This window comes from Aquarana catesbeiana, linkage group LG03 (assembly GCF_042186555.1).
Source record: "Aquarana catesbeiana isolate 2022-GZ linkage group LG03, ASM4218655v1, whole genome shotgun sequence".
In the NCBI taxonomy this organism is placed as follows: Eukaryota; Metazoa; Chordata; class Amphibia; order Anura; family Ranidae; genus Aquarana; species Aquarana catesbeiana.
The window spans coordinates 185,037,971-185,053,532 of NC_133326.1; the positions used below are offsets into that span (position 1 = coordinate 185,037,971).

Here is a 15,562-nt window from a genome sequence, read left to right on the forward strand (position 1 = left end):
GGCTGAGGTACATTGATGATATTTTCATGATTTGGGGGGGCACCCTGCATCAGTTGGACATGTTCATGCAAGAACTTAACATTAATGACAGAAATTTGCATTTTACATACACGTACCATCCGATCCCAATTTCATTTCTGGACCTAGAAATTAGTATACAGGCTAATCGACTTGTAACAAAGACATTCCGTAAAAAAACAGCTGTCAACACCCTTTTACAGGCGTCTAGCCACCATCCCCAAACCTTGATCCAGGGAATTCCAATTGGCCAATTCCTGAGGCTCAGACGAAACTGCTCCTCGGACACTGACTTCCGAGAAGAGGCCTCTGAGCTCTATACACAATTTAGGGAAAGAGATTATTCACATAGGTCTATCAGAAGGGCGAAAAATAGGGCCTTAAATACCAAAAGAGAGGACCTTTTGACGGATGCACCTAAGGAAAAATGTGAAGATAGCCCCCAAAATCCCATCAGAATTATTACTCGGTTTGGATCTCAGTGGGACCAGGTCAAAGAGGTCCTCACCAAACACTGGAATATTTTATCTGATGCCCCAATTCTGGGGAGATTCATTGGGGACCGCCCAGTGATGACAGCACGTAGGTCTTCCCTTGTGGAAAATGTTCTATCTGTAGATACATGGAGAGGACGTGGTGTGTTCTACCACACGGGTGATCTATATGGTCACTTGCCCTTGTGGTAAAATCTATATTGGTAAAACCAACTCAAAATCAGGATCAGTGAACACATACAAAGTATCCTCAAAAAAGACGACGAACGACCACTACCTCTACACTTTCTAACTGAACATGGAGGGGATCCAAGTGGTCTTCGAGTCAAAGGTTTCTACAGATTGAACCTCCCCCTCAGAAGGTGGGATTTTGATCGTATTCTATACCAAAAAGAAAAAAATGTGGATCTATCTTCTAAATAGTCTTCAGCCTGCTGGCCTAAATAATGAATGTAATCTTGCTGTCTTTTTAGAAACCTAATTACTAGGGATATATGGATAGAAACCTCTGTTTTCACTATGTGCATACTATGCGGTATTTGATAGCCCCTTTCTAGTGTACAACCAGACTAAAATACATTCTTGCTTGGTTCTTTCTTTCTCTCTCTTTTTTTGTATGTTCATTTGATCTTCTGACCCCCATTTTCCTCTTTACTGTCTCAACAACCATATAGTACTCATTGTGTTTGAGATATGAAGAGATATTATTATGCAGTTCTTAGGACCTATAGCCTCTGTCCCTACTTTGTTTCATTATCACTATCTTTTCTCTCATTCACCTATTCACTGTGTGTTTGACAGTTTTATATGTGTTTTAGGTGTTTTCATTTGCACAGTATCACTGAGTTTTTAGGGTTAATTTTTGAATGTGGGCAGTCTGACTGGATCTCCTAGTAGCTAATTAGACTAATTACTTCAGTATTTAGCTTCCTGTTTTCCAGTGCATCTCTAGCTCTGAGGAAAATCGCCTGTCGATTGAAACACATCAGCTAGACGCCCCTACATTCACAGCACCCACCTGGAATCAATTCCATACTAATTTTTCATCCCCCCCCCCGTTTTCTCTGCTGCCTGACGTATAGATGTCTCCAATGGAAGAGTGTGGACCCTTGGGATCTTCAAACATCCTTAACAGCGGCTGACCAAACAGACATTTATTCAATTATCCCCATACACAGCAATCTGGGTACGATCACAGAGTGCCATACCTCCGCTGTGAGCCCCTTCACACAAGCTCCGCTCCCAACGCTGTACGGCTGCAGTGCCTGGCATCTGTGGGGAAGCATCCATAGAGCAGTGTGTGTTAGCCCAGCAAAGTTTCACAGCCCGCTCTGGCCGGCCGATGATTCCTGGATCTGGACTTGGCTGCCCACTTGTGTCCCAGAATTATTAGGAAGGCTCTCCTACTCCGGACACCACTAGGGAAACGCCACTCAGAGGGATGTGTTCACCTATCACCAGCGGTTCCCGCCAATTGAGGAAATAAGCTGTACTCCCTCCTACACACAGGACTGCCATTGCTGGAGTGGAGTGAAGGTATGTTTCATGTTACGTCCTATTTCTCTACCTTATGCCGCTCATATTGACTTCTCTCACTGACTTTGTAACATAATGATGGTACGGCAAGCTAGAGAACGTCCAGTATTTTTTCCAAGGATCCACCCTGAATAACTGGTCAGCAGCTTCAGTGGTTTCTTTTCCATTCATTGTTTTTGGCAGGATCTACTACATCTACTTTTTCAAGTGAAACTACTTCACAAGCGGCACATACATCCCAGGCTTTTTGGGGCACATGGACCTTGTATTTTGGTTTCTCAATACCATCTAATTACTGTTCTATATCTTGGGTCTTGCTTTAGTAGCTGATCTATAGTGGGGGTGTTTTGGAGTGAATGAGGAGGGTGTTAGGTGGTGTGTCTGTTGTTACTTATTTATATTACTTTATCCAGCGGTGGAGGTAATATATGTCTACTTACAATTGTGGGTGGATATAATTTAAATTTACTAATATATTGTTCCATTTTCTAATTTTTCACAGCCTGTGTGTTCCTCTCTGAAGAACCCTGTCTCTAGACCCTCTGGTCTTTTTTTTCTCATGGAGTTCAAGAAGTTCCCATGTTTGCTTATGTGCTAGCAGTCTCTGATAATCCCTTCAAACAGTTTATGACAGGCTTATGTTACAAGTTATTTGTAACCTGCACACAGTCTCTAACAATCTTTTATAACATGTCAGCAGCCTCTGATGGTATTTTCTAACTTGTAAACAGTCTCTTAGATATGTGTTGTTACATGTGCCAGCCTCTAACAGGCTTTTGTTATATGTAAGCTGTCTCTGACAGGGCTTTTCCTACATGCGATCAGTCCCTGTTGGCCTTTTGTGAACAATAACAAAGGATTGCAGGTAGCATTTGCTATACTGCTACCCCAAAAAAAAAAGAAGTTTTCTTAACCTACCCTATCTTTCCAATCTTACAAACAATAAACCACCACCCTTAAACCATGCCTATTTAACCACACCCACTCAAATTACACCACACCCACTTTTCCTCATGCTGAGTTGTTAGAAAAGTTTTAAATGTTTATTGTGTGACTATTAGAAAAAAACTATTAGAAAAAACAATAACCCTGAGACTTTTCTTAAGATGACTTCTGAGCACATTGTTGTATTAACTTGCTGTATCGTTTGCTTTAACTAACTCCATAGTAAGTTGTAGGATGATTAGGCTTAACCATATATGGTAGAACAAGAATGTACAGGAAACACTAATTGGCAAATAAAGTACCATTTTGTACCAGGCACGCTATGTGTGTTTCCTCAGCCAACAGAAGCGTTATCTCTATATTATTGTAGGTATTAGGAGGGGGGATGTTCATCTCTTTGTATGATTCTTACTGCATCTTTTGACTTGTAAGCATCATCCATTTGTGTGACACATCTGAAATAAATTGTCTGCTTTTCAATATACCTGGAGTTCGACTGATCACAAGAGGAGAGTAATCCTAACATTTTGGTCCTCCGAGCCGGAACCAACAAGTGCATTTCGGGTTAGATGGTCCCGACAAAAACTTTGGTGAGTATTGGACCTCAAAGCTCACTGAGAATTAAAAGTCCCCCCACTCAACGTTAGTGGTGAAATAGGGGCGGGGGCCTGAGACCCAGATCCACTGTCTGGTTTCGAACTTCGTGATCCAGTCCTCCTGGTGTTTGAGAGGTAAGATAATTTAACTTATTCTTAATACTCTCTAAGAGTCTTTTCTTCTCTTTCTGTTTGATTCTGGTTTAATGTGTTGTAATTGCCGACACTGGTATTGATTGTATAATATCTTAATAATACAGTGTGCGAAGACAGAGACACTTGGGAGCGTTGTCTAAGGTAAAAAATAGCGTTACCCGCTGTCCAGGACAGATAAAAAAAAGATTTGAGGTATACCGAACGTCAGAGGGTGAATGCCTGACGTCATCGTCGGAGGTGGATTGCCCGACGATGTAAGCGCTTAAGTGATCTAGGAAGATCACAAGACTAACTTTCTTTTGTGTGTTTAGTTTCTCCTTTCTCATGGTTAACCTTTCTGTTGATGCTGTAACCTTATTGAAAATAAAAAACAAAACAAAAACAACAGTACTGCAGAGACAAGTTAATTATTTTTTGATTCTCCCTATAGTGTGGGGAGTGATGATATTTTTACACTTCTTGTATTCCTATTGTTACCGTGGGCGGAGGGTCACTATACCAGTGTTTTATAGGTAAATGAGAGACCCGTCTGGCGCTGACAATGGGGAATAGTCTCTGTAAAAGAATGTTTTGTGCCTGCTTATGAGGCTGCTGTGTTCCTGATGTGCCAAGTGGGAGACTGGAACTGCTCTTTAAGGACACAGGGCTTTATAGGGAAGTTTGGATTCAATAGTAAACTAACTGTAAAAGTGTCAGGATTTGATGGATAAATTTAAATTGTTAGGACCCAAAGATAAAAAAGGTATGGGTTGATAATAGGAGTTTAAATAACAAGCAAAAAATCTCTCTTCACACCTCATGGTCTGTGTTTGTAAAATTTATGTTGTAGCCTGCTTGCCTATCAGTGACAGATTGGGAGCTGGCAGAGAAGCAGGAAACTTTAGAAAAGCTTAAAGAGATACTTGGTTTATTTGTCTTATGGCTTCACTCTGTAAGGCAGCCAACACCTTGCTAGCCAATGTATTAAGCAGATAAATATGTAAAATACCAGGTGACATTGCACTATATGGCCCATGGGGATTAGACCGGAGCCGATGTCTTGGATTACTGCACCGTCTCAGGTACCACTGGACAACATTGTCTGGGAGACTGTGCTACATCTGGGCCGTCTGCTCGGGGACAACCCTCAGTCGGACTCATAGGAACCAAACAGTTGGAGCTGCAACTTCAGGTAAAGGTAATCCAATAGCCATATCACTGATGGGTCTAGAAAAAGAGAATTAGACCAGACGCAAATGTTATCTAAATGTTTAACAAATATTTGAGAAGAAGAAAAATAGCTAAGTATGACTGAGTAAAAAATAAATAAATAAGTGCGAGAAATCATCACAGGGAGATTAAAGCCTGTAGTTTTTCCTCACCCCTCCCCTCGTGTGTGAATCTCCTGTATTACAGGAGGGAGTGAATTGCTCCTCCGTTTGAAATTCCTGTGTGAGAAATTGTGTCTGTAAAAAAAGTTAACTCTTGACCAGCTATGACAAAACAGAAGGGTTATATTGTAAATATTGAAACTGAGCATAAAAAAAAAAAAGGAAAGGTACAGACTTGATGCTTTTATAGCACAAAAATGATGGTCAAGAAGCTGCTTCTCAGAAACAAGAAAATGCAGATTGCCTGACAGACATAGCAGAAGAGAGAGGAATATGATGATGGATGACTAGTAGGGCAGCATTAACCCTTTGAGCACACAGAGGTTAATTGGTGCATCTGTGAAAATATTAGGATTTTCGGTGGGAAAGAAAGTCCGAATAATAGTCTTAAGTAAATATTTCTTGGATATGTTACTTTTAGAATTTCCAGATTTTCAGCTGTAAAGTGTTAATGATGCAATGCTGTTTATATTCGGGTACATTTATAAAGTTAAAAGCCTAAGTTCTGAATCAGAATATGTGTTTGGGTTAAATAAAAAAAAAATTTTTTTGGGACCAGAGAATAAGGGGAACAATACAAAAGGGAATTCATGTTTTATAAAATTCTGCTAAAATATCGGGGTCTGAGAAAAATATTTTTATATATATTGAATATAGATGTCAAATAATGTAAATGCCACTAGGAAACATTTTATGTCTGCATACTTGGTGGTCTTATGGACTTATATTTGAATAAATGAAAGAATATTGTTTTTAACAACTCCAAAGTAAGGAAGGCTTTCTTTGGTAGTTTGATCTGTGATCCTGCACTCATTCATGTTAGATAAAGAGTATCCATTTTCCCCAGCCCCAATTCAAGTGCAGATATGACACCCCCCCCCCCTCCTCCTTCTACACAACTGAAGAATGAGGCGAGTTCCTTTTTATGGGGTGGGTGTCTAGTGATTGCATGAATGGGTACAAAGTTGAACCTTTAGAGGTATTTTAGAGTTTAGAACATTAAATTAAGGTATGAAATAATGTAGACTACACAGTCCTTAGAGACAAAGAAACAATATTGGAAAACAAAAGGTTGCACAAGTATAGATAACATTTACATGTCACCTGATTGAAAACCGGTATTGCCAAAATCCTTATTTAGGTATGTAGCAGTATTGACACATGGAGTAACACATGTGTCAAACAGGGGGGTGACTGAGATGTTTAATAAGGTATTTACAGCCCATGGCTTCACTAACTAAAAAAAAAAAAACCTTTTACTCTCAATGGATTATATGTGCAAGATACAATGCTTAGGGAGGCGTAAGACCACGGAAAGGGAAGTTCCCCGCACCGCAATATCCATTCCAATACATTTGCATGGATTTTATTGAATTGGACAAATGTGAAAGGAAGAAATATTGTTTGCTAATCATAGACACCCTGACCAAATGGGTGGAGAATTCCAGATAGGAAGTGCAGATGCACAGACAGTGATAATGGACCCTATTTTGTAAATAAAACTATACAACATTTGAGAGAAGTGATGGGAATTTAAGTGAAATACCATTGTGCCTATCATTCCCAATCAGCTGGATTGGTGGAAAGACATAATGGCATTCTAAAAAGCAAACAGAGGAAAGCTATGGAAGAAACAGGTAAAAATTGGATGTACTGCCTACTAGTAGCTGTGACCAGTATGCATATCACACCCACAAAAGAAGGTTTAAGCCCATTTGAAAAGATACATGGAAGGCCATATAAGATACCCTTACAACCAAATGAAACACCTACTGAGGAGTCTGAGCACACACTAGCAGAACACATGTCTAGGCTGTTAAGACAAAGACGTACTAATGATTTTTGTTCTGTCCTAGAAGGTCCAATTCAAGAAGATGAAAAGGTGCATGTGGGAGATTGGGTCTTAACAAAAAGTAATAAGAAAAAGCAGTGGTACTCCCCAAGGTGGGATGGCCCTTTCAAAGTCCTCCTAACTACCCCTACTGCGATAAGGATTGCAGAGAGGTCTACCTGGATTCACCAGTCCCATTGCAAAAAGGTTTTACAGGTAGAGTAGGGCCAGTTGGCTACAAGAGCTTCAGAAAGTCCAGCTACAAAGGGAGGTCCTGCACAAGGTGGGACTTGTCTCAAACCGGGGAAGTCTCCCCTACCCTATCCGCTGGAACTCTGTAGCTGGTTAGGATGAAAGGGACAGTAATTAACCTTGGGTTACAGGTGGTTCTAGGAGAGGCATCCATAAGAGGGGTTATACGTTATGGAACAGCAGAGGAACCTTTGGGTTGGGAAAGAACAGGAAAAGCATTGAATCTAACTTTTATAGAGGGAATAACAAGCACTATACTGGTAGACTTCTGTCAGATTGCAGATTGTGGGGATACAACTGGGGCCAAAGGACTTTTATGGGCAGATAAATACATTTGCTGGCTCTGAAATAGGGCAGGATGTCAAGCATAGGATCAAGCCCTGTGGACCACAGCACATCAAGATTGGGGGTATAATCTACCAGGGCCTAAAAAGAGTGGAATAAAGGAAAGATTCAATTACAGAAGCGGCCAACTCCCCCTACACACATAGTAAGAACTGTAAACAATTATTGATAACATTGAAGGAGTCGAGGAAGGAAGATCAGTGGTTGTACTCTATGGGAGCATGGGTGTCAGAAACTGACCCCTCAGGCAAATTTTTCCTCAAGGTATTACGACCTAATAAAACCTGACAACAGGAAAAGGTAGATTATGGGAGAGTAGATGTAACGCTATTTCCCTTCAAATCAAAAATATATATATATATGTAAAATATTAGGGGAGGTATGCCTCAAATAAAATGAAGTGTGATACATCCTCTGTCTGTTGGTCTCAAAATGTGTTTGAAAAAAATAAAAATATATATAAGTGCCAAACATCTAAACAAATGCAACTACTTTATGTATTAAACCTCTGATGCAGTAAACCACTTTTGTGTTGCACCCCCTGGGGGCAAGAATTAAAAATAACCTATACAAGTGATAGTGTTACACCCCCTGTTGATGGATATTAGAGTGTGTGTGTTGAAGGTGCTGAACTTCAGATAGGGTGTCCAACTGGTGTGCTACACCCTCTAGAGTCCGCAAACTAAAATCCATGATCTACAATATCTGGAACTGTAGAAATGCAGTGATCTAATACCTAGTTGGCAAAGTGATAAATATGGATGTCTGCTGTATCAAAAATCTGGTATGTGAATAAAAATCCAATTATGCCAATAGATAAACTTTAAGCAGAAGTGAAAAATAAATTAAAAAAAAGAAACAAACAACAAAAATGTGAATGCACAATTCAATATACGTCTCTGTGTTACACCACAGTAAGACCACATTCAAAACCAAAACAAATGATGAAATTATTGCAAACACTAAATTATTAGTAGATAAGTCCATACAAAGTGACGTGCTTAAAAAAAAAAAAAATAGTGTGATATTGTTTAAAAAGGCTTTATTTAATAAAAAGTTTAGGAGATATACTCACATGATAAAACAAGAGCCGGCGCTGTGTAAACAACAATCGCCGCTCAGACCGGAAGTGACGCCATACTAAAATAGAAGTTCTGAGTAAAACTGAGTAAAACTATAAGATTTACTAATCTAACAGTAGAAGATGCCATAGCTTTGGAGACAGGATACCAGGGAAAAAATGAGTGGTTAGAATGGTTGAGGTACACGGTTAAAACTTTAAAAAAAAAAGGGAAACTGTTTAGTTTGTGCTAGAGCAAGACTACATTTAGCAACTATTCCTTTTCCTCTAGATCACAATACAGATCCAGGAGGTTTAAAATGTGTGTTGCGATTGTATAATAATAGCTTTAAACCTGAAACAAATTTTACCTGTCATGTTGAGTTTGTTGTTTCCCCCAGTACAGAGACCTCAGATACCTCCAGCGGTTACTGCTTATCCTGGCAACTTTACTTGTTTTGCACTCCCAGGGAACCGTAGCGGGGTGGATCTTGGGTCGCTACCCGATGACTATTGTAGGGAGAGGATTAACATGGGTAATGGTGACTGGGTTATACATGACATTCAGAGAGTTGATGACTGGTGGATGTGTGGGGATAAGAAACTGTAAGCTAGGATACTGGCCAATGCCCGAGGGGATTGCGCTATGGTCCAGCTGGTTATGCCCCTGAGGATCCTGTCAGAACACCCGTGAACTGAGAGTCGCCAACGATATCGAAGGGACACCTCCCCCATAGGGTAATTTGACTCTCGGATCTACATAGATGAGACTGGGGTTCCTCGCGGAGTGCTAGATGAGTTTAAGGCCAGGAATCAGGTGACAGCTGGGTTTGAGTCTCTTCTCTGGTGGGTGACTATAGATAAAAATGTTGACTGGATTAACTAAATATATATTATAACCAACAATGGTTTGTAAACTATACTAGGGACGCTGTGAAGGGCCTAACAGAACAGTTGGCCACCACATCTCTAATGGCATGGCAGAACCAAATGGCCTTAGATATGGTCCTAGTTGAAAGAGGAGGGGTATGCAAAATGTTTGGTAGCATGTGTTGCACCTTTAGCCCTAATACAGCTCCTGGAGGGACCGCGACCAGAGCCTTGGAAGGACTGACTGCTCTATCGAATGAATTAGCGGAAAAATCAGGTATTAATGATCCATTAACAAACTGGCTTGAAGAATGAAACAATGTGTCTGCGCTGGAAAAAAATCACATCAATCAAAAGTGCAGCAATAATAAACATAAACAACATAGGTATTATTAAATAGTACACTTGAGTGAAAATACCCCTAAGTGCTAAAGTATAAAGTGCACAGTGCTATATAAAACGCACAATGTGAGTGGTCAATCAAAAAACATATAGATATTGGATCAAATGAAATATAAAGGGATATAACTACTAGTGAATGAAATAAAGTCCAAAACAGTATATATCCAGAAATATAAGAGTGCCCAGAAAAAACATAGTCCGAAGATTTAGTGAAATCCGCATATCCTTCCTTCCAAAAGTGTGTCACCAAGAAACATGCTGTAGTGTCTTCCAGCCACCCCCACAGGTATATATGCTCACCTTCCTGTGTGTGACACAGTGATTAAACTATGTCAAACAAAGCTTTGGAGCCACTCCTGTGCTCTTTTGGAACCAGCTGTGCAGACCTCCAATGCTCTCAAATGAAGATAATATATGCAAAAGAAAAAAACTCCATAGCGCAATATTGCAAGGTGTAATAAAAGGATTTTAATAAAAAGTTCTCTCCCCTTGCTGGGGTACTCACATACTGTGGGTGCGTGAGTGCACCATCCTTAACAAACAGAGAACGGACAATCTCGCGGTGTGGAGTGCGATGCGGTGTGTGTATCGAAACTTTCCTTCTCCCTCTCTGCAGAGAGGGAGAAGGAGAGTTTCGATACACACACCGCATCGCACTCCACACCGCGAGATTGTCCGTTCTCTGTTTGTTAAGGATGGTGCACTCACGCACCCACAGTATGTGAGTACCCCAGCAAGGGGAGAGAACTTTTTATTAAAATCCTTTTATTACACCTTGCAATATTGCGCTATGGAGTTTTTTTCTTTTGCATATATTATCTTCATTTGAGAGCATTGGAGGTCTGCACAGCTGGTTCCAAAAGAGCACAGGAGTGGCTCCAAAGCTTTGTTTGACATAGTTTAATCACTGTGTCACACACAGGAAGGTGAGCATATATACCTGTGGGGGTGGCTGGAAGACACTACAGCATGTTTCTTGGTGACACACTTTTGGAAGGAAGGATATGCGGATTTCACTAAATCTTCGGACTATGTTTTTTCTGGGCACTCTTATATTTCTGGATATATACTGTTTTGGACTTTATTTCATTCACTAGTAGTTATATCCCTTTATATTTCATTTGATCCAATATCTATATGTTTTTTGATTGACCACTCACATTGTGCGTTTTATATAGCACTGTGTACTTTATACTTTAGCACTTAGGGGTATTTTCACTCAAGTGTACTATTTGTTAATACCTATGTTGTTTATGTTTATTATTGCTGCACTTTTGATTGATGTGATTTTTTTCCAGCGCAGACACATTGTTTTATTTTTACCACTTTGCACGATTATGAAACGTGACTGAGTGTTTGCAGCTGGTCTCCACCTAAGATTAATTACTCACCATTTTGTTAGGCATTTATCCGTAAGTGGCTCGCAGGGTTTGCTCACTACTTTTGGCTTGAAGAATGGTTCAGTAAGTGGACTGGACTTATCACATCATGGTTGATCTCAATTGCTGTGGCTTTGGCCATTTTGGTCACTTGCGGATGCTGCTGCATTCCCTGTATTCGAGGACTTTCACAAAAACTGACTGAAACCGCAGTCTAAAGAACGATGTATCAAGCCCTTCCTACCTCTGAGGAGACCTATGTGGACATGGAAGCTCAACTTAATGACATACAGTCCTAAAGTGTATAAACACAGGGACTATTATAGAAATGTGTTGAGATAAAATAGTCACACAAGAGGAGGGAATGTTAGAAAAGTTTTAAATGTTTATTGTGTGACTATTAGAAAAAACTATTAGAAAAAACAATAACCCTGAGACTTTTCTTAAGATGACTTCTGAGCACATTGTTGTATTAACTTGCTGTATCGTTTGCTTTAACTAACTCCATAGTAAGTTGTAGGATGATTAGGCTTAACCATATATGGTAGAACAAGAATGTACAGGAAACACTAATTGGCAAATAAAGTACCATTTTGTACCAGGCACGCTATGTGTGTTTCCTCAGCCAATAGAAGCGTTATCTCTATATTATTGTAGGTATTAGGAGAGGGGATGTTCATCTCTTTGTATGATTCTTACTGCATCTTTTGACTTGTAAGCATCATCCATTTGTGTGACACATCTGAAATAAATTGTCTGCTTTTCAATACACCTGGAGTTCGACTGATCACAAGAGGAGAGTAATCCTAACAGAGTACACTGCTATAAGATGGGCTCCTGTTTCCTCTGGTGGGCCTCGTGTACCCCAATTACTATAAGCAGATGAAGGAGGCATAACAGCATTTAACTAAGGACTGGGGGCCAAAGATGAGTCAGAGATAAAGCTGATCATAGCATGAATGAGAGGGAAGAAAGGGCTGATAGCTGATTAATGGTCAGCGATCATAAGGAAGAAAGGCAGAGAGGGATCTGAAACAGGCCCAGGGAGAAAAGCTCAAGGAGGCAGAACAATAGCTGATCAAGACCTGGGAAGAGGGAGGTGGTAGAGTGAGATCTGACTGTGGTAGGAGGATGGGTATGAGCTAATGGGGGGCATTTGAAAATTAGAAGCTGACCACGATCAGGGGGAGGAAAGGGAAGAAAATGTTGTGGTTGGGGGAAAAGTAGACACAGCAGGAGCTAATTGTTACTGAATGGTAGTGGTAAGAGAGGAACAGCAGCCAATTGGGTTCCACTGAGAAAAGATGTATGACAGGAGTTGGTTATAAGCCAGGGAGTGAAGAAAGAGATCATTGACTGTGGATTGGGGGAAAATGAGAGAAGAGTCAGATCAGGATATAACTATAACATGGATAGAGGAGGCAAGTTGAGAGCCAATCACTGCCAGAAGGGGCAATGATTAGTCACTGTTACTAGAATTTGCCATTTTTATGACAACCAGGAGATAGTGGGGACAGCATTCAGGGACAAAATACTTCAGAAAGGACAGCACCGGGAAAATGGTGACCACTGACTGTCAAAATCACTGGAGCACACAAGCAGCAACATGACAGCAGTGAAGAGGGCTTCAAGATAAGGTGCTACAGAGGTGATTATGCAGCAGATGGTACTGCAGAAAGTGTTTGAGTTGGAGAGTGGTGTGAACACATGAAATTAAATCTTGATTAAGCTGTATTGTGGACAGCAAGGGAAGCCGAGCAAGAGAGGCTCATACAGACCTGTGAAAAGAGGTATGACAGAGGCCAGGGGGCCTTCCACTGATAACAGCACAGGGGTTGCTGTTACCACCTGAAGGGCTGCACAGTTGGCTTCTTATTCCACACAATCCTAGGCATTGCTACACAGTTCTAGAGGTTCCTTCCATACTGGGAACAAGCACGGTCTACTGTAAGTTAATGGAGGGGGGGGGGAATATGCTATTAGCTTTCAGTCTTCTCTTCTTTTAAAGGAGATACCACGTAGGCCCTTTGTGTGTGTTTACTTGGCCCTCCTCCCAAGGAACCTGGTGGTCCCCAGGTTCCTGATCCCAATAGCTGTGTTAATGCAATAAATTGTCACAGAACCTGAACAAGTAGGACATTTGGGACCCATGAAACATGCTGTGCTAAAGTCGTTGAAATCTCCCCATCAAAATCATCTATAAGTCACAAGTTATTCAGTCCTAACAGTAAAAAAAGGAGACAAGTGGTGTATAGTAGGGTGTGAAGACAAACATCAAACTGTGAAATAAATTTGTAAAAAAATGTATGTGTTAATTTTTTTTTTAATACATCAAACAAGCCATGTTGGGCTATGTCATGTTATAATTGTAATGTTTTTATATGAAGTTAAAAAATATGAAGTTAATAAATCAGTTTCTCGCCTTCCTCAGCACCCAGCCTGGAGGCAGAGCCCCCTCAGCCCCAGGGTCCCCTCCCAGGCTCCGCTACACATCCTCAGCACTCCATCTTTGCTCTGTTTTAAGTACTACTGTAACGATATCACGTACTGAACATGAAAAGCTGTAGCTAGCTGCCATGTTGTGTGGAAGTAGCCATGACAGTTGGCTAACCATGTAACATTACAGAGAAATCCGAACTCCCTCCTCCCTTCTCCCTAGTCTTAGGAATTCAAAGCTTTTTAAGTTCAACAGAAAAGGTTATCTCAACAGAGAAAACAGAACCAGGCTAGGTCAGTAAAAAACAGCTTGTTGAAAGGGCAGAGTGTTCAGGCCTGTCATAAAACTGTCACCCTCTCCATTCAGAGACCCAACAGGCCCCGGTTGTAAATTGTCTGAATACACATCAAGCTTAAAACAGTGGAATAAGTATGAAATTTCAGCATGTTTCATAACTTCCGACTTAGTAATAGCACAGCCATAATATGAACATATTTAGTTTCCTCAGATAATATGTAACGTTTCAAGTCCAGACACCCCTATGTCAGGTCATATGGGAAACCACTGATACCACTTATTCCTCCTGAGCAGACTATACATTATAGACATATTTATACTTGTTTTGAAGGAAATCTCACGCTGAATAATAATATGGATATTTGGAGTCTATAAACGCTATAGATGCAGATATATGAATGTATAACAAAATCTACCTGGGACGTGGTCATGAGTGTAGACACCTCCCAGCAACCAACCCCTAAACAAGATGACCAGACGATTGGTTACTGGTCGCTGTCAACACCCCCTTTGATTTGACAGAAAAGAGGAGATGCCAAGACAATGGGGAGTTCTCCTTTTACCATCCAAGAAGAAACATCTGCCAAGTTGAGAACCGATTACCTAGCTCATCGGTCGAACTCTGATCAACCCTCGGACATTAATTGCAAATATTCTTCTTTCCCAAGTCTACCTTATTCCTTTGTGGCTGTATATTGTCTTTATCTTTTGAAACATCATTTTTCTGTAAATGTTTTATTTGCATCAACTTTGACCTTTTCATAATAAACCCTTGTGTTGAAAAGTGTTAACCTTGTCTCTAAAGCTCTTAATGCAAGCTATAAACGAACCTGCCTCTTGAAGGGCGCTACTGTTGTAGAGTAAGACTCTGAGCAGACCTGTCTGTGGTGGCAGTGTGTGTGGAAGACGCTTATTCTAAAATTATAATTGGTATTGCTAAAATTACGAGTCTCCCCCGGCTCGGTCTTTTAAACGGGGGTGGTGGCAGTTAAAGGGTTAATTGTGTAATTAGCCCAGTGACAATCACTCTCAGGCTGCTCGCACCTAGATTGTGGTCCCGCAAGCTGGAAAATCTTTGTGCTGGGCGCAGCTGAGAGTGGCATTGTTACGTAAGTGACAGCGTGGTGTGAGGTTGGCCAGTCCTTCGTTGCAAGTTAGCGAGGAGGGCAGGGATCTGACACCTGCGTTCGTCACATATTGGCTGGCAGCGTAGTGGGATAGTTTCGCATTAAGAGCATTCAGTGCATTGTTAGGAATTAGCTCTGCACTGAAGGGTTGTAACCTTTGTGGAAACAGTCCTTAGAGACAAGCTGGTGCATATTTTTTTTTTTTTTGGTTAAGAGAGACATACAGCAACAGCTCCTTCCTACCCCTTCTTCCTATCTCTTCTTTCTGTTCTATCTTTTCTGCTTGCAACATGTCTGGGTTATCAGCATATAAAAAGATGAGCAAGAATGAACTGGCTGTTGAGTGCACAGGAAGAGAAGAGGCATTGACGTCGGTGGCAAAAATCGTGAAGGCTTGATACATGCCTTACAGGAGTTTGATATCCGTACAGACCAGAACCTGGGGGA

At 40.8% G+C, this 15,562-nt stretch overlaps 1 protein-coding gene across 1 annotated transcript in view; it reads right to left on the bottom strand.

Annotated features, from left to right (window-relative positions):
- Positions 1-15,562, bottom strand: part of FBXL13 (F-box and leucine rich repeat protein 13) — a 276,722-nt gene that overhangs the window by 51,335 nt on the left and 209,825 nt on the right. The window lies entirely within an intron of this gene.